The 18,978-nt window shown below is 46.3% G+C and overlaps 1 long non-coding RNA gene and 1 pseudogene across 1 annotated transcript in view; one reads left to right on the top strand and one right to left on the bottom strand.

Annotated features, from left to right (window-relative positions):
• Positions 1-1,570: 1,570 nt before the first annotated feature.
• The window catches only part of LOC149350628 (uncharacterized), a 47,530-nt gene continuing 30,122 nt past the window's right edge, over positions 1,571-18,978 (top strand). The window contains exon 1 of the long non-coding RNA XR_016289461.1: positions 1,571-1,884. This is a non-coding gene — a long non-coding RNA (uncharacterized LOC149350628). The remainder of the gene's footprint in view (positions 1,885-18,978) is intronic.
• On the bottom strand, positions 7,430-8,376 carry LOC149350630 (uncharacterized; annotated as a pseudogene).

Below are 18,978 nucleotides of genomic sequence, written 5' to 3'. Positions count from 1 at the left end.
CATTCTTCGCCTTTTCTTACTGGCATCAGCGGACGTGAGGCCGAGCCGAGGACCGCGAAAGGCAGAGGCAAAAATCAATCAAGGTAGCACACAAAAATACTACGCTAGCGCGACTGTCGGCGCGGCTCGCTCGAGCAAAGAGCGTGCAAGGTGTCCAATGGCGTGATATAAACACACACAAAACAGAGGCGATGCTGCAACGCGGCCTTGAAAGTTTCGCATGTCACGCTAGAGCGGCGTGCGAACGCTCGCGTTCCCAAGGCACACAGACGTACTTACACTAAATGGCATGAGCCAAGCTCTGTACACTAAGCGACACAATACGAAAAAATGAAAACCGAAACCATTAGCGTTCGCCAACATCATCATCATTCCCGATTCTGCGACACGACACAGTCACGGGGAGCTCGGTTATAGTCTTAGAACTAAATAGTTAGTGCAGCCATGTAGCGACTGCGGCTTCCCGCATGAGCCGACCTGCGTCGCCTGTAGCCAGTGATGCCAACTCAGGTCAACGTTTTCTCCCTGGATTAAACCCCCCAAAATCCCTAGATTGAAGAAAAATCCCTAGCCTACAATTGTTCAATTGGTAATGCGACCATTTGAGCTTTAACAAAGTCTCAGCGCAGTTCACTGTTTCGTCCATTGGTTATACATTTTGTCAGACATTTTGTCAGACCGTCAAATAGTTTTGGAGGTACTAAGGATTGACGTCCCGAGAAACTGACATAACCAAAAATGTAATCTTGTTATAGTTACACAGCAATGATACAGACTTAAGATTGGTAATTACAAAATCAGAAAGTGATTCCTTACAACTTTGAATGTGTTTTTTGGTTGAACAGCACGTTTAAATCAAGTTGTCTAGCATATGTGGAGAATACGAACAATTGTGGAACTTTTTGGTAAAGGTAAGCGGTGAGCGTAAACGTAGCGCGTTGATCCAGGCACTACAAGTCAAAATTCAACTTCGTCTTTCGTAGAGGAGCAGTCACTCGAAGCACCAGAGATGGCACGAACGTTAAACAGTTTGAAATTCACATGGTTTCGTTTTTCCTCCCTGTGCAGCAGTCGATAATTTCGCGTTGCAGAACTGCTTTCGCCCTCTCTCGGCTCGGCAGAATACCAAAAATAAAGGAGTAGTAATTAGCATTTTTCATAGTTTTTTCTGTTACAAGCGCAAAATAATCACATAGACCTGCTATTAAGCCGCTTAGAGTAGCAATTCTACGGCCTCTCAAAAATCCCTAGATTTCACAAAAAAGACGCTAGATCCCTGAAGCAAAGAAAAAAACCCTAGATCTAGGGATAAATCCCTAGGGTTGGCATCACTGCCTGTAGCTGCCCGCCTCTGCGAGCTTTCGTTCGCAGCGCTGCCAGAAGCAGATGGTTGTGAATAGTTGCATTTTTTCGCCTAAATTATTATAAATTTGAAGACTTTGTGATTGAAACAAAATATTTTGTCTTTTAATGCACAACTGTTTGACAAACAGAGCGTTTACAGTGCTTTTTTTTAAGTGTGTAACGTTAGGCGAATTTAGCGTCCTCTTTCCATTCGCTGGCGGCGGATTGCGCGTCTCATGTTGGCCGCGCGCTACACTACCTTTTCAGTACGCTGAAACGACTCTTTGTTGACGGGGTGCGATGGTTGTGAAGTTGTGGGTGACTTTCTTCGGTTTGTTTGTGTTGAATGTGCGGCCTCGTTAGTGTTGTGGTAGTGTGACTGAACTCGGAATGTGACAGATGGCTCCAGTGCTGCGGAAGACGTTCTTACGCGCATGCAGTGCTCAAAAACTGCTCTGACGTACTGCACCCAACCACGCCGAGAGCGGGCGGCGCCCGATGCCCGATAGAAGAAACGGCTTGCCGCGAACGTTGACGAATGTAAGTACAGAACTGGAAAGTGACTTTTGCGATGTGTCGGGGGGGATGCATGAGGGCTGCGAATGCATTTGGGTTGGTCTTCACGTCTTGTTCGCAGTGAGATGCAAAATACGAGCACCACGCGATCTTTTGCAGATTTAAAGGGACACTGAGGAGAAATTGAAGTTGACTTGCATCAACAGAATACCAGCTCCTGATTACAAAAACGCCATTCATACTGACAACAAAGCTCCTGTAACATAGAAAAGAGCAAGAACCAAAATACAGGTATCGCCGCCACAGGCCAAACTCGCAAGTACAAGCTTCATGGCATCAGAGGACAAAACAGTGTTGCTAGAACCAATAGTTCTAGCAACAGTAGGACACGAGAAGTTACGAATCACTGAGGCGCAGCAAATGCATGCGCAAATCTCCTTGACGTCGCCAGATGGCGCCACGTACCCGATAGCTACGCGCCTCCTGCAGCGCCGGGACCAATCAGCGCTTGCTCTCAGCGGTATGGGGGCTCCCGGTATTCCGCTAACGGTAACAAGGTACACAGTATGCTCAAGGCGTCTATTTGCGAGAACTTCGTTGACGACTTCGAGAACGGGTCCATTGTAACGCTGGCAAAATGCCGGTGCAAATGTAAACGAAGCGACGGCCGCAATAGCCGATAGATGCCTTCAACGTGCGGCCGGCGGTAGCTTTCTTTTCGGCTGCTGCTGGGCCGCACTGCTGGCCGCCAGAAATCACAGAGTCTGCGTTACGTCATGTGAATGTCATGTTTCACGTCACTTAGTTCTGTGTCGTCATAGCAGAATCCCAAGTTGGAATCAGAGCGGCGGGAAAAACTATTTCAACTTCGAATCCAAATTTCTTCGAAATAAATGCATCTTTCGCTGCCGGCCAAGTGGCAACAAAGCCATGCAATGCCGAACTATCGGGTTTTGCTATAAAAAAAAATATTAATAGAGCTCTCCTCAGTGTCCCTTTAAGGTGTTCTGGCACGCTCGCTTGCCAACTATGCAACTTTTAGCCCGCCGCCTTGCGCTCTTTGCGTCAGCTCCTCGGCGGAGAAGTTATGTGATAGAATTTGGTTGCACGCTGAGAACTATGGGGTGCTCCTTGATTCGTTATTCCGACTGAACAGGAGCAGCGGGTGAAAAGGAGACCATAAGAACGAAAAGTGCTTGTATTGGCGTGCGTCTTTTGATTCTGCTGTCTGAGTGTTTACTGGATATGGAGCATTGCCCGTTCCACATCTCAGTCACGTCAAGTGCTGTGGTTCTTAGTACCTCTGGTCAACGTAACGACGATTAAAAATAGCGGAACCATTCCTTTGCAGTGCAGCTGAGGTAATCGCACAGTGGAAAGTTTGTTGTCATTTTATTTGAATTACATTCAGTACATTCATGTCATTCCCATATTTTCAGCCCGAAGTGATAAATTATAACGTGATTCGCGAATAATGGCTCTAAGAAAAGTATGACTAGCTTTGTAAACCATTTTTATGCGAACTATAGGAGGCGTAGGCAATTAATCGTTAGCCTCCACTCCTGAACACATTGCACTGAACAGCTGGAGGTTGTAATGGGATGTGGCTTCTGTGATGATGTTTATAAAAGCATGGCTCTAATACAGCCTTTCTTCAAATCTGCCCGCAGTCAAGTTCTGTACAGCTGCTATACCGGTATCATTACGCTACTTTTGCACCAGCTTTCATCTGTCATCGAGCCAGTGCTACCTCAACCGGAGGCAAATGACATCAAGACCTGCTGGTGCAGGTCTATCAGCCATTCACACTGGATATCAAGCATGTGCCACTTGTAAAAGGATAGGTACATGAGTGGGTATTTTCTCCTTGTCTTTTTTAGCCTGACAAGAATCTTCTGGCCCAGGCTCCCTCTTTCTTTCATTTGTTTTTTTTTCATCTTTTAAAAGAGGACCAAGAGAAAGGGAAAAGATTGTGGGCGTCATGAAAGCACTCCCCTAGTCAAGCGCATGGTGTTATAGTGTGAAATGCTTTTCTATAGTTTTTTTCCCTCATGCCTCTCATGCTTGGGAATCTTGATCATAGTATAGACCAAATTAAAACAATTATCTGCTTCATGACCTTTATACAGTAATCTAAAAACAGCAAATAAATTTTATAGGTTTACTTCAGCAGTACCTACCTCTTACAAGGTATGGGATGTTTGAAGTGAACCAGTGGTGTGGTAACTGTATGCTAGGCATAGCCTAACGGGCATAATTGCATAATTCAATATTAGCGTTCAAGTGGAGCACTCTGCTTTAGAAGCATAGGTGTTGCTAGCATCAATAATTGATACCTTACCAGATTATCCTTGCATTACATGAAACCCTGTAAAGCTTATATTGAAGCTGTACAGAAGAAAGGTGCTTATTCGATATGTCATGAGCATTGCTGAGGTTTTCTTTCACACTCCCTTTGTCACAACTGACTGCACTGTACAGTTGAAATGCATTTGGCATTGAGTACTGGTCCATTGTTATTTTATTCATGCCGAAGTTCAGTTACTGGTCCCATTACACTAGCTGAGCCTAGGTCAACAAATATTGCTGTGACCTTAACATGACCCCTTGCTGTACTTGAACCAATGCGTTTGATGTTGCCTCTCCCCCGTGCCATCAAGGTTTGTAATAAGCTGTGTAAATAACTTAATTTACTTTCTCGAGGTATTTATTGCTGCAATTAGTAACAGGTAATTTCCTAAAGAACAACCTAAGTACTCCTTTGGAACACTTGTTTCCCTTGTATTCTTAACTTAAACAGATATGAGCAGGCCTCAGCACTGGAGGGAAGTGCTGTGGGACAAATAAAAAACTAGCAGTCCAGCTGCTCCGTTAGGGGCACGTTGCTGAGCCTTTTATCGCTTGTAGTTCGATGCATCTTTACTTACAAGTGTTGTATCTGATGCAGTGTGTGCCTTAATATTTTGATTCATTTGCTTTAGAGTGTGCCACTCTTGCCCTGAGAACTTGCTCACCTCTGTACTCTTTGTTCATACATTTTCCCGTAACACCTGGCATAGCTCGAAGTGATGCTACATTATCTACAAGCTGGTAAATAAAATGAACAGCAAGTAAAGTTAAGTTACTCCCTCCTAGCCGCTCTAAGGGAAAGAAACATATGCGTTATATTGCAATGTGTTTGTGCCATCACTTTTGAAAACAAAAGCTGCCTGAATTTTTGTACAGACAAATCAGAAACACAAAACAATTTTCATATTTGATGGCCTGCATCTTATCTTCACATGACTGGAATGGCCTAATTAGGCGTAGTTCCTGTGAATATCATTCAGTCTTTGAATGTGGGGGCAGAATTGAACACAACAGCATGTTATATAGCTTTTTCTTGTTCAAGGAAGCATTGCATTTAGCTCTAGTCTTGTGACTGCTGCTTATGCTTTTACTCAGCAGCCTTATCAAACTCACTCGGAGTGCTGAATTTTAGTGCAGATTTAACTGATTATTGCTTCTCTGTGTTTGATTCTATCAGAAGTTACTATATCTGTATACCTTGAATGTTTTCTTTTGCAGTTCTCTTCCTGCTGCATTCCGCCATGGAGGAGGCTGCCTGTTAACTGGTGCACACGTCTGATCACTAGGACGCTACCTCTTCCGCTGGTGATGCAGACTAGTAACGGCAGGGTTAATTGCAGAGACATGAGAGAGGCCTTCGCCCTGCAGTGGGCGTAGTCGGGCTGATGATGATGATGATGAACAATCAGGCTGCCTGATATTGAGGACAAGTGTCAGGGTAGTGCACCAACAAAGTTGCTTAAGCATTTCTGTGCTGATGTATGTTTATTAAAATCAGCTCATAGCTTGAAATCTACATCCATGTGGACATTTAGCATATGTTCGGCATCCTGTTTGACTTTTAATTGACTAGTGTTTGCAGCCTTTAATTTAAGACAGTGTAAGCATTGTTTCACTGTGTGGGATTTTTTAGCAGTTTTGGAGAGGTGTGTGTGTATGCATGCAGAGTTTTTTTCCACGGGTTTGTTATTTGGCTCATGGAACCTTCATGTTGCAGAAGAAATTTTTTCATTTCTGTGTTGTACTGGAAAGTGAGCAGTATTTATATCCACCAGGTGTTTCAGGGAAGAATAAATAGTTTTCAAAAATATGGCTTTTGCTCCATAGTATTACCAGTGTTAGCAGACACCAGAAAACTGGTGAGGTGTATTTAGTAAGCTGGTTAACTAATTTCTGATAATTAACTTTTTAACTAACACAGGTTTGCAACTGGTTGCAGTTAGAGACTTTTAGCCAGTCGTTAGTAGTAGCCATATCAGTTTTTAGAATGTACGAAACATGATTACTTTCGCCGCTGTGGCTCGACAAAATTTGGCTGCATCGTGCGAAAATACATGCGCTTTTGAAAGCACACAGGGAGAGGAACCCCTCCAGTTCATGTAACTGCTACAAATCTCTAATTGCAACTAGACGCCTAACTCTGATATTTAAAAGGTTCATTAATAAAAATTAGTTAACCAGCTTACTAGGTAAGACGATTCACCAGTTTTCTGGTGCCTTCCAACACTGGCAATACTATGCGGAAAAAGCCATATATTCAACTCAAAATACCTGTTTTTTGAAAATTACTTAGTCTTCCCTGAAACACCTCATATATATGTAAGAAAAACCTAACGGTATTTAATTCACGACGTTTTGGTCGGAGGGCGAACCGTTTTCAAGTGTACTACAGCATTTCAAGCACACAGCTTTTATTTTGAATGCTGTACTATACTCGAAAAAGGCTGGCCCTCTAGCCGAAACATCGTGAATTAAAACCTGTTATGTTTTTCAATTTCTATGTGTCAGTCATTGTTACTAAGAGGGAACTGAGGGGAACTGTGCCGAAGCCAATATTCTGTTCCTGTATTGTTCTCCATAATATATTTTGATGCATCATGCATATCTTCTAGCGCGTATGTACACTTGTGCACAATAAATATAATAATTTGCATTTTGCTTCTATTATTCTTTAAGCAGTCCAGGATACAGTGTTCACAAAATGATTTTGAAGTGATAACACTACATTGGTAAAAGTTGTACTGTGTAGTTAAGACACACTTTTCCAAACGTTGATGTAGGAATTATACTGTCTTCGTACTTGAGTCTTTTGAATAACGGTGGCCACTTGTCGGAAGGCCGTTGATAGGGTGTTGGTAGACATTGTCAGTATGTGGTTGATAAGAAGTGTAAAGACTTTCTATGTACTTGAGTCTTTTGGATAACGGTGGCCAATTGTCGGAAGACCTTTGATAGGGTGTTGGCAGACATGGTCGGTAAGGGGTCAATAGGAAGTGTAGAAACTGTCGATAAGGGGGTGATAGGAAGTATAACGACTTTCTTTGTACTTGAGTCTTTTGGATATCGGTGACCAATTGTCAGAAGACGGTTGATAGGTGTTTACTACAATGTATAAAGACGTTCAAAAGACTTTCGGTTCAATGTTGATAGGTTCTATTAACAATTGTCGAAAGACTTTCTGAAGAATGTTACTAAAAATTTTTGTAAGGGCATACACTGGCTAATCCAACTCCTCTGGGCCTGGATGATGGCCCTGCCCACGCACTTCGTCAGGGCCGGTGCAAACGAAGAGGCGGTCAGAGGCCGAGTCACTGCCCTCTGTCTGCTCAGTGATGGTGACGGCCTTGTCGTTCGAGTCCTCATCCTCATCATCCGTCAGCTCCGCAGTAGTGTCCGACGAAGATGTGCAGACCAAGTCGTCAGCCAAGTCTCTGCAATGGGCACGCGCTGCCGACCCTTGTCCTCGTCGTCGTCAGTCAGCTCATCGTCGTAGTCGTCGGGGTCGTGGGGCCGTGGCTGGGACAGGGAGGCGACCCACGAGCCCAGGTCGTGGTTTTGACTGAAACTGCTCGCGTTGAACGATCCCCGTTTGGGGGTGGTGGCCAGGGCCGCCTGCATCAGCTCCACCCTCTGGCTGCTTTCGCCAGAAGATGCTGCAGGGGGCTTGATGAAGAGGCCCTTCCTCGGCGGTGGTGGAGGCCGATGTGATTGGTTCGACGACTGAGCAAAAGGTTCCCTCTGTGTCCACCTGGAGTGGCCTGCCGGAACGCCTTGCTCTCTGCGCGGCTTCCAGGAGTTGGCAATGCCACTTTTGGGCATGGGTGCGACGACAGGCTCTGGATTGGCTGGCTTTTCTAATGCGGCGCTAGGCTCGTCACAGTCCAAGAAGTCTGAGGGCATGTTGAAGGTGGGCGCACGAAGTAGTCTTTGACGGTGCCAGTAGTCATCGACAACGTCATCATCACTGTCAGACAAGCCATCCTGCATGGAATGCGAGACGCCATTGGGAGGTCGTCCTCTGCCGATGCCGGTCGCTGCATGACGATTCACGAACCCAGGATTTTCCTCAGTCTTTTTTCTTGAGAAACTGGAACAAGGGCAGTTCTTGAAGAGGAATTCGTTGGCGGCTGCGGCACCAGCAAGGCAGAGGCTGGCAATCAACTGCATCTTGAAAATCCAACGGCGTCGTAATACACTGGCTATAGTCTATATCCATTACGCGGGAAGCAGTGGTTGTAACAGATTATTTTTGTTACATATAGTCTATATCCATTACGCGGGAAGCAGTGGTTGTAACAGATTACATTGTTACGTAATTGTACGCACCCAAGGAGTAGTCACTGAGGGATGCTGATGCTGACAGCAGCTCAGTCGAACTACTGCCGGCCAACGGCGCACAGATCACACTTCGTTCTCTTCGCGCTCCGTGCACGAGCCCAGCACTGTCTTCTTCGTTGTCCACTGACAATATGAACGCGGCAAAGCGAATTACAAGCTGTGGACGCAACCAGGCTGACCAGAGACCGCCGCCTTACAATATTTTGATTTTGTATAATGTATATTGTTCAAAAGTGTTATGCTTTTTATATTCCTTACACTCTTTTTACTTAAATACATTTGCCTATATATGATCTTCTTCTGTTTGTAGTAACGGGCATTATATCTTCAGCTTTCCACCTCTCCACCTTTCAATTTCTATTCCTGCCCTCGAGTTTTTTCACTCTCTTCACAAATAACGAAGGTTCTGAGTTCACATCCTCCCAGAATTCACCCACTGGGCTGAAATTTAGAGTGTAACAGAAAGCTAGAAAGTAATTGACCAGAACAGAGCACTACGGAGAGCGAGCTAAAGGTACCGTTATGGGAGAAGGAGAGTGCCGTAAATTACACAATGAACTCCAACTGATGATATCCTGCAGCGTGAGACCAGGATAGGGAAACAAACTTGGGCGGACGAGTTCGAGTAGGCTTAGATAAGGCTTGGAAATTTGCCCGGATAGGGCAGCCGTGGCGTAGGACACGGCTAGTTCGAGAACAAGTCTAGAGGTGTTAGTCATGGCATTAAAAGGAAACTTGACTGACAGTGATCACGTACTGACTCCAGAGTTTGGGGGAAAGATATATGCAGTTGGTACTGCCTCAGGGTGGTCACTTTTACAGCCAGTTTCAGATGCGGCAGTAAACCTTTCATCTTGCTATGAAGGCAGCTTCAGATGGATTTCGCGGGCTGGCGTCTAATGTACAAATTCATCTTCAAAAAAAAAAAGGCTGAGGCTTAACTTGGTTAAGCCTGGAGAATGCGAAGCATCATCGTGTCGCGTAATTTGGAGGCGCACAACCACAGCGACGGCGCGAGGTGGGCCCCCGTTTCTCCACTGTCGTGACGTCATCGTGTCACGTGGTGTGACATCATGTATCACGTGATTTGGAGGCGCACAACCACAGCGACGGCGCGAGGTGGGCCCCCGTTTCTCCACTGTCGTGACGTCATCGTGTCACGTGGTGTGACGTCATGTATCACGTGATTTAGAGGCGCACAACCACAGCGACGGCGCGAGGTGGGCCCCCGTTTCTCTACTGTCGTGACGTCATCGTGTCACGTGGTGTGACGTCATGTATCACGTGATTTGGAGGCGCATAACCACGGTGATGGGCTGAAGTGGTAGCAAAAGTAGTATGCTTCGCATAAAAAGAGTTCACCATTTGGTCTAGGTGCGTGGCAATGCCTATGTACGCGGCAACTGTTGCCAGCCGCTGCACACCGAGTGATGTCTCCGAACCCTCTCTCGAACGTAATCGTTGTGTTATGTGTCATCTAGCACAACAGGACTCTCTTCTATCAGCTTTAACTATGCCGGATCGTTGCCAACCAGACATTCGCCATGGCACTGCACTCGCTTAGTCAAGATGTGCTGCCACCGTACGAACGTCCAGCTGGTCTCTGAACGCGGCTTAATACGCCCTTTTGGCACTGGCGTGTTCTGATAGCTTTCCAGCCGCCCGATGGGCCTCGCAGATAACATACTGCGACTACAAAAACCGCGTTAGGCTCCCAGGAGGTAAGTAGCCAAGCCCACAGCAGCTCCTTGATCCGCAGGCGAGTTGAAACGTTGCCGTCGCTGCTTAGTGCCACGGTCGACATGGACAAATCTGTGAGAGCCTTAACTTGGATGGTGGCAGGCGCACGCTATGAGAAGTCGGAAAATTGTTGGAATGTGCTCATGAACATTTCTGAAGTTTGTGCGAGATCTTGTGGCTAGCAACGCTGCGTTTCTTTCCAGCCGATCGCCCATATGGCGGAGTCCGGGAGGAGAAATGGCGTCTGCTGTGGCGTTCTCAGTGGTGCTTCTGGAGGAGTGCGGCTACGACTGACGTCAATTAGAAGGCGGTCAACGCGCGGTCTCTACACTATGGCGCGCCATTGTTGCGCAATCATTCAGCAGTAAAACTGGCGAGGAGGTCCGACGTGGGTTCACTGCAATTCACAAGAGTCTCAGTATGCCGGCATACAATGGACCCGTATGGCCACCCTTGCCGTCCCTGTGAGTGACTATAAGCATAGCGCATATGACTGGAAAGACCGCATTCTAACTCTTCAGCGTTATGCTCTGAGTTTCGTCCCGCATAGTCTCGATTTTTGGCAGGGTGACCGCATGTAATCTTTTTTCTCGCCACTAAACTTTATTGAGCGCTCGAAATTACTCATTGCAGAAGAATTTATATTGAGCTTTTTTATGGAGTTTTCGGGTCCTTTGTGTGCCATTTCTTCTTTTGAATCTATGAGTCCTGTTAACCTTTTCGGCGCATTCTAGTGACCTTGTTTTACTCCACCTGTATGTCCGACAGACTTTCGTCGAAATTTCCGGAGCCCTCCACTGCGGCGTCTCTCATAGCCTTAGTCGCTTTGGGACGTTAAAACCCCTAATACATCCAACATTTCATGTTTTTTTTTTCAGTACATTAAATCCCAAGAGTGCTTGAATTCATGCAAGTAAATTTGGTTCATGTTTTACCGAGCCTCATTGTATCCTTTAATGTTTCTGATCGTCGATGTCTATGGGTTTTAATGCATTTGTCTGTTCACTTCCTGCTTGTTCATTTTTCTACTGAGTTCCCGTTTTCTGTGTTAAAGAAACGTTTGGACAAGTATTTAATTTGTATGCTCTTCCCTCCGCCTATGTACATCTCAGTGTATTTTTGTTTACCGGGACATGACGTACTCAAAAGAATAAAAAAAGGCCCTTCTCCTCGTCTACAAAAATTTTGCTATAAACTCCACACCGAGACATTACCCATTAAAACATGGTTAGAGAAGAAGGGCATTTTTGTGTCTACCACAAAATGCCGCCAATGTGGTGCTCCTGAAACGATTGAGCATTGTTTCCTCAATTGCAAAGATGCAAATACTCTTTTGAGATATCATGCAATGGACCATGTGAAAAAGATTTAATTAGACACCACATTCTGTATGATACCTCACTGCACTGCTAGTTTTAGATAAACCCTTAGACTCTTTCTTCCACATAACTGCAGCGTAAAAAACGAAGACCAGGAAGGAAGAAACACCTACGACAAGGACAAACGCTGCCCGTTATTTTTTACGCTGCAGTTTTGTGGAAACAAAGTGACCAACTTGCCCAAAAGCTCGTTTTAGTAAAACCTTAGACTTTTTCTTTTTAATTGGATTACACAGCCTCTGGATGGGGTGACATTGTGAATCAGTTGTTTCTGCTAAAGACCCCTTCAGTAGAATCATTGTGCGCCTAAAATAAGTGCATGCCCGGACCATATATTTTCGGAACGGAGTGGCGCTCATTGTTAGTGCTGTGATCGTCATTGCCTTTTTTTTCTAGTGCTTTATTCCTTAGGTGTGTCGTATTATGATGAGTCAGTTATGGGCTCTGCATTGCCTCTTGTCTCGTGCTTGGTTGCTTATAGGTGTCTCTTGTTACGCATAATATAGGTTTGCCGCTGTGTTCCTGATGTCTGTACATAGTTCATGTACGTAAAATATTACATCAGTGTAACTGATAAGGTGTCGAAGCAGGCAAGTGGCGATGGCGTTGTGTGCCAATGCTGTATCAACAAAGCTCATCTGTAAGCGCCGCCGCGTGTTCCAAACCTGCTCCTGGTCATGAAGAATGTTATTTTATTTTATTTCATTTTAGGTCACGCAAGCTTCACACAAGGACCACCGAAATCTGAGAGTGGCGGCCTTTATTGCTATAGCGCACTGGAAAAGAAGACGTTGCGTGGCATGGGTGGTGGAAGACGCGGTGAAGGAAGAGCGGGGACACGCGCCTATCGCTCGCTCCGGACGCCTTTGGAGGGAAGACGCCGTGGACGTGGCCTGTTGCCCGCAGGGCCGCCGGCCGAGCGTAATCCAGCCCCTGGAGTTGAGGAGCTTTTGTAGCAGCGCATGGTAAGTTCCGTGACAATATTACAGACACATTTGCCGGGGCTTTAACTTCGTAGTGCGCAGTTGCGTTGACGGCGAGGGTTTTCTGCCATGGGCCCCTTTCTCACTCTCTGCACCCGGAACGCGGACGGGGCGCGTACTTTGATGAGCGTGCGCATTAGGGTTGAACAGAATAAGTAGGAATGTGGACCGCTGACTAGGGGTGGTATTCTGCTGGTGTCGCCTTTTGCGACATGTCGCATTAGGGCGGGGCCTAAAAAAGTGCGTACAGTTGCTCGAGGAAACGGAAAACGCCCTTGGCACTTTCGTCTGCGGTGCTTTCATTCACTCCGAGAAGCGACAATTTACCACTGGTGATTCACTAGCAGCAGTAGTTTCGTATCTTTCATAGCAAGAATATTTGCCATCACACGACGTGTAATGTTCAAAAAACATTTGCAAATTTAATATAAACTCGCTTTACTTCATTTAAGTCTATCAAAAACCGCGAAAAAGCTCCAAATATAATTTTGTTTCGTTCCGGATGGTTGTGCTAGGTTTCGGCTGCGTTTCGGGTTGTTGCAGACGGTAGCAGTGTAGCTGGAGGTCCCATTAGGCTTGCGCGCTCCAGAATCGAGAGCGTATCAAAAACTAGGCTGAATTGCAGCTTAAACTTTATCGTCAAAGCAAGGTAACTCATAGCGAAAAGCAACAGCACCAGTAGTTGCCTGTAAACATGCCGACCGGAATCGCAAGGACTTTGGAATTCGCTGAAGCAGGCGGCTCTCGCTTGGAAGGACGCCGCCATGTTTTCACGCTAAGGGCGCAAAAGCCGTAGCTGCCGATTCCGTTCGTACGCAAACGGTAGCCCGTCGCCCGCGCGAATCGCTTTAGCGCATTCCGTTCTTCGATTAAGCGTAGTAAATTCGTGCGACGTCACGATGACGTAGCAGGAAGGAGGATCCGTGTCGTCACGCCGCCGTCACAGCGGCTCGAGCCAATCAGTGAAGAGCGAATGCGCCATGTCGCAAAAGGCGACACCGGAAGAATACCATCCTAGGTGTCTAGCTGTCACCCGGTGTCAATGTTTCGGTTGCCAATCCGAGTGAGATGCACCGCTGGCGCTCCTCCTTATCTGGACTGGACCGTCGTCCTCGTCACTTGCAGGGCCTTGGCACCGACGTTCCAGGGGGAGGATTTTCTTTTCTGCGTAAAATCTCCCATCTTAGATTGCGTCTAAGGAGAAGAGGACATCTTCATGAATTTTGGGGGGAATCTTAACAACTAGCATCGATAGGAAGAGGCACATTTTTTTTTGTTGCACTGGAAGATATTATCGGCCTACGATACACATCACGGCCAGGGCAAGGCGCAAGCCCGGCCCCAAAAGCTGAAACGGAAGCAAAAAGAACGGAAAATCGATTCCAGTACGGAATGCCTTATCCCTACGCTCACCTTCAGACCTTCTCGAAAACGACAGTCCCTACTGCTTTTATTTTGCGACGCTTTCATGAGCTCTTTCTTTTCAAGGCAGCCGTAGAAACGACTGGCATACTGCTGTCAGCAATAAGGCACACCGTGCCGTCTCCTTCTAGAAAGCGCGTTCGTCATATCGTTGCTTTGTTGTGTGATTAATAACTAACATTAACATACCACAGCGTTGACGAGCGTACGTTTATGTTCTCTGCCCAACATTGAGAGAACGAAAAGGTGGTGGTTCCATTTCGCGTATTCTGTACCGGTGAGCTATATATCTGGTTTCTGCGCTGAGCTCAAATACTGCTCTGACTCCGGTGACATGTTTCGCTCAGCGCTCCTGCATGTGCGATATACTGTGCCGGGAACCTTAAACGCATCTTGGCGGTCCAGAGCTTTCGCTGGGCGACCCATCCTAGGTTCTAACCGCAATTTTTCAATGGGAAAGCATTCCATGTCACATTAGCACAAAAGCCGGCGTCCGTCACCGTCCAGATCCCGAAATTACTAATTGACGTCGCCATGCTCTCACATTACATCGACAGTATACATAATGGCATCTAGAGCAAAAATAAAAAATTCGCTGTGGCTTAGCTTGGTTAAGGCCGGTAATTGCGAAAGCAATATCCGTACCTACGCCATGGTTCAGCTGGTAGTGTAACTGGTGGTGCTTGTGGTTCCACCAATCCAATCCAGTCTAATCTAATCTAATGTTAGGCCGCCGTTCATGTGCACCGCCGTCGCACACGGACGGCGCGAGATGGTCGCCCAGCTCTTCGGCGTGACGTCACAACACCTGTGGCGCTCCTGGCGGAGAGAGCCGGAGTTAGGCCGCCGTTGATGTGCACCGCCGTCGCACAAGGACGGCTCGAGATGGTCGCCCAGCTCTTCGGCGTGACGTCACAACACCTGTGGCGCGCCTAGCGGAGAGAGCGGGAGTTAGGCCGCCGTTCATGTGCACCGCCGTCGCACACGGACGAAGCGAGATGGTCGCCCAGCTCTTCGGCGTGACGTCATAGAAAGGTCATGCGAAAGGTCATTTCATGTGCACCGCTGTCGGACCGCAAAGGCTTGAAAGTGAAAGTAGTATTGCTTTCGCAATAAAACTAAAACTTCTTCCGAAGCTGCGGGGGATTCAACAACGGACCTTCAGATAGCGAAGCGAGTAGGCAACCCACAGGCCTTGAAACATACTTCTCGGCCCATAAAGGTGAACCTAGTGCATGTGTTTCGTTACGATTGTATGCTAATGAGTAGGCGTGTGACTGGAAAGGAAGGAATTTTTAATGAACCTCCCAACAGAGCTCACGATGAGACAATGTTTTCGCATTCCAAGCATGTAAGCAGTCTTAAGTGCCCTCGGTATTTTTTTTTCTTCCCGACGGTAGGGTGTCGACTTGTACGACGGATCACACCAACTTGGTAGAACATGTGGAATTTATACAAGGTGTCCCAGCTAATTTTAGCCAGGGTATGAAAATATGCTGAGAAACTCTTGACGACGCGACAAAACGTATGTTGCTGGTTATTGTACATAGCAAGTGACATAATTTTTGTGTTCCGCATAATTGATCATTTCTCTAGGTTAATTAACCTACTTCGCAAGCAACGAATTTACGCGAAAAATTCCAATGATAAGGTTCTAGAACGATCCGCAAAACTTGCGACTGAAGAGTTTATAACTTTCCATCGATAACGTAGTTTTTTTTTCGATCACTCCAGATGGCCGCCCATTGGATAAAAATACTATGTGACATCGGCGCTTGCGCGCCGCGATGAGAATGCTCTCAAACGTTCCACGTACAAATGGACACATCATTTAGTCGGGTGTGCTGTCACTCAAAAGTCGACGGGGCAGCGACGCAGGTGCTGGCTCTGCGATTTGCGCCGGCGATGTGTTTCCCTCGCGGCGGTTCATGACAGGGGTAGACAAGGACCGTTCTACAAGTTTCTCACTGCAATTTTCCACCTAATTTCATTGCTTGCAATATTGCCTAATTATCGACGAATTATGCAATTATGCAAAATACAAAATTAGTGTGACCTTTGTCTGCAGAATAGCCAGCAGCATAAATTTGGTCCCGTAGCCTTTGAATGCCTTGGTATATTTTTAAATCCTGGCTAATGTAAGCTCTGACGTCGAGAATATGATGAGCTGCGACAAGCACGAATTGTAAAAATCATGTACTATCAGCGTCAAATGAAACGCGAACAAAACAACTGGAATGCGAGCACAAAAAATCAAGCATATTAGAGGCTGCAGATGAAATACAGGCGTGGGCTATTATCATTTCAGAAGAGCGGTATTTTCGGCTTCAATGGGAAAATCAACTGCTCATGTATTTTGCCTCCCTTGTATAATATCTGCGAGTTGTGCTGTTCGCGTTTCAATTGGCTTGTTCGCGTTTCAATTGACGCTGATAGTACGAGATGCGAGTTGATGCTAGTAATTTTGTTCTGTTTCTTTTGATTTTATTAATCGCATTGAATTAGGTTATAAATGAAATCGTGCCATTTTGTTTTGCGTACCTTTAGGGGCTGATGGCGGCCAAGTTTTCTCCCGCGTCATCCCTGTTTCAAATACGTGGCGCAGCACGGAAAAGAAAATACAAACACGCGACACGGGTATAGGGATTGGAAAATTCAGGACAGCACTTTCGCCTTAATTCAATCTCGAGGAACTGCGATGATTGATGAAAAAATTTCTTAAATACTACTCGGGGAAGTAATGTAGGGTTTTTACAAAATGACGCAGAGTAAAAGTGCCTCAGATAGACATTTTTCGGACTGTGCCAGAAAATACATACCACGCCCACTCACTGCGCTATCTTTCATTGTGAACAAGGAACCCGCAGGGGTCCTGAAGCGTCACGTTTTAAACACCATATCTGGCGACTGTATGTTTTATTTTACCACTATATGTCAGAGAATTATCGGTCGCGGCATGGAACATTGGTGGTTTTCTCTGCCTTTGTCTTGATACCGCGGCGTTAGTGAGAACTTCCTGTGAATGCTTTTTGCTCAGTAAATTACAATATTTGCCGTCTTTGCCAAAACTAATCAGTCTGTCAACACAGCGAGAGATCCGGGCTGGTGACGCCAGTCCGACGCTCCGTTTGCCAGCCCTTATCGTTCGCGAGTAAAACCTTTGTGACGTGGAGCTGTGCCATCACTTATCTTCCGGGTGACGCATGAATGCATAAGAAGCTGGTAGGGAGAGCCTGTTTACTTATAGCAAAGACGGTATCTGTTACGAGGAGTTGTCCATGGGCCATTTTGGTACAAATCGTTCATCCTTCATGTCTACACCTGCATACCTCACGAAGCAACGCTGACCTCGTTTGGCCTTGTTTCCTTTTCAGCGCATTCCTGCTGTGGGAGCGTGGAGACAGTTGCAGTTCACTACTGGAGGCTTCTGCCCTTCCAGAGCAGCCGTTGTTTGCTACCGAGCAGGGGCCGCTCATTCGATTCCTACGGGACAAGGACTTGGCGAAGGCGCAGATGGTGAGATCAGAGACAGGATTCTGTGATGACGGATGGACTGCCACCATTTTCAGATACTGATCGAAGCACTGCCCACATGAGGTGTGCGACTGTAAATGGCCGGAAACTTGTTTCAGGATTGGTACGTTTAGAAATAAAAATGGAACACGTCAAATTAACCGTAACGGCGTCACCGGCAGACCCTATAAAAAGTTCTGTATTTGAATGTCTATAAATTGTGTAATGAAAGAGAATGATTTCTTATAAGTCTGCAGCAGAGAAGATACTATGACCTGGAAGGAACGAACTGACGAGGACGGCGCTGTTATCCCTTCTGTGTCGTTGTTTACCCTGTGCTGCAATATCATAATAATGCACAAACTAGCTCAGCTATCCACCCTGGTAATAAATGATTTCATCCGCCTGAGAACGTCCTCTTTTCGCTCCCTAGAATGTATCATAAGCCGCCGACGTCGCTCTAAACGAAGCATGACACTCGTACACCTGTTCTCATTTTTAAGGCGAAAGCCTTTAATGCCTCATACTGTCGCTAGCAGCCGTTTCGGCAGATGTGTCCTCGTTTCGGTTACGTGCCTTATATGGCCATATGCTTATCATTACTTGATCAATACTTCATCGATGGCATTCGAATGATGTCGGAACGCCATTTAAGGCATTCGATGGTAATTGCATGATAATTAATGACTAATTGAGTAGTAATCGTTTAGCAATTAGCCAAATTAACCTTTCTAGTCAGACGACATAAACAAATAAAACCGAGTAGGTAACTGGTCGAGTTGGTAATCGAATCAGCGTCTCCGGTGTGCGAGACGAGCACGCTAACCACTCCGCCATGCCAGCTCGATGGTTTGGAATGAACAAAGGCGAATACGGTGTCGAATTCGTTCACTGCCATCTTCCTCCCTTCTCGTTACGGCGAGGTTCACGTGTCCACTGAGATATGCGCGACAAATACATTTCCTTTCCTCAAAAACCAATTTACCGACGAGCGGGTCTACAGCCGAACGGGCGATGGCGTTCTGTGGACTCCCTGGCAGCGCTGCAAGACGCTTTCGCGTTTCACTCTTAGAGGCGCAGCTTAACATCGTAACCACACATCACTGACACAAGCAGCAACACCGCGCTTAAGGCTTTCGGCTCAGTGCACTTTAGGACAGCAACGTGCCCCCTCCCCCCCCCCCTGAATTTTTGCTGCTACTGGCTTCGGTCAGTGGAATTTCGACCATGTCCACGGTGCAGGACAGGCACTGCGAGAACCATCATCCATGCTTGCTGCATATTGCGTTTGCAAGCTCATTGTGCAGAAGACATGTAATTATTTCATTTGGCTATGAAGGAAACGTTTTTTTAATTGTGATTGATTCATAAAAAGGGATGCAGCAGCTTTAAGG

The sequence above is a fragment of the Amblyomma mixtum genome, chromosome 3 (assembly GCF_055824585.1).
Source record: "Amblyomma mixtum isolate Tamu chromosome 3, ASM5582458v1, whole genome shotgun sequence".
NCBI classification, from domain to species: Eukaryota; Metazoa; Arthropoda; class Arachnida; order Ixodida; family Ixodidae; genus Amblyomma; species Amblyomma mixtum.
The sequence above is the reverse complement of the archived record's forward strand: the minus strand, read 5'-3'. Positions and strand labels throughout refer to the sequence as shown.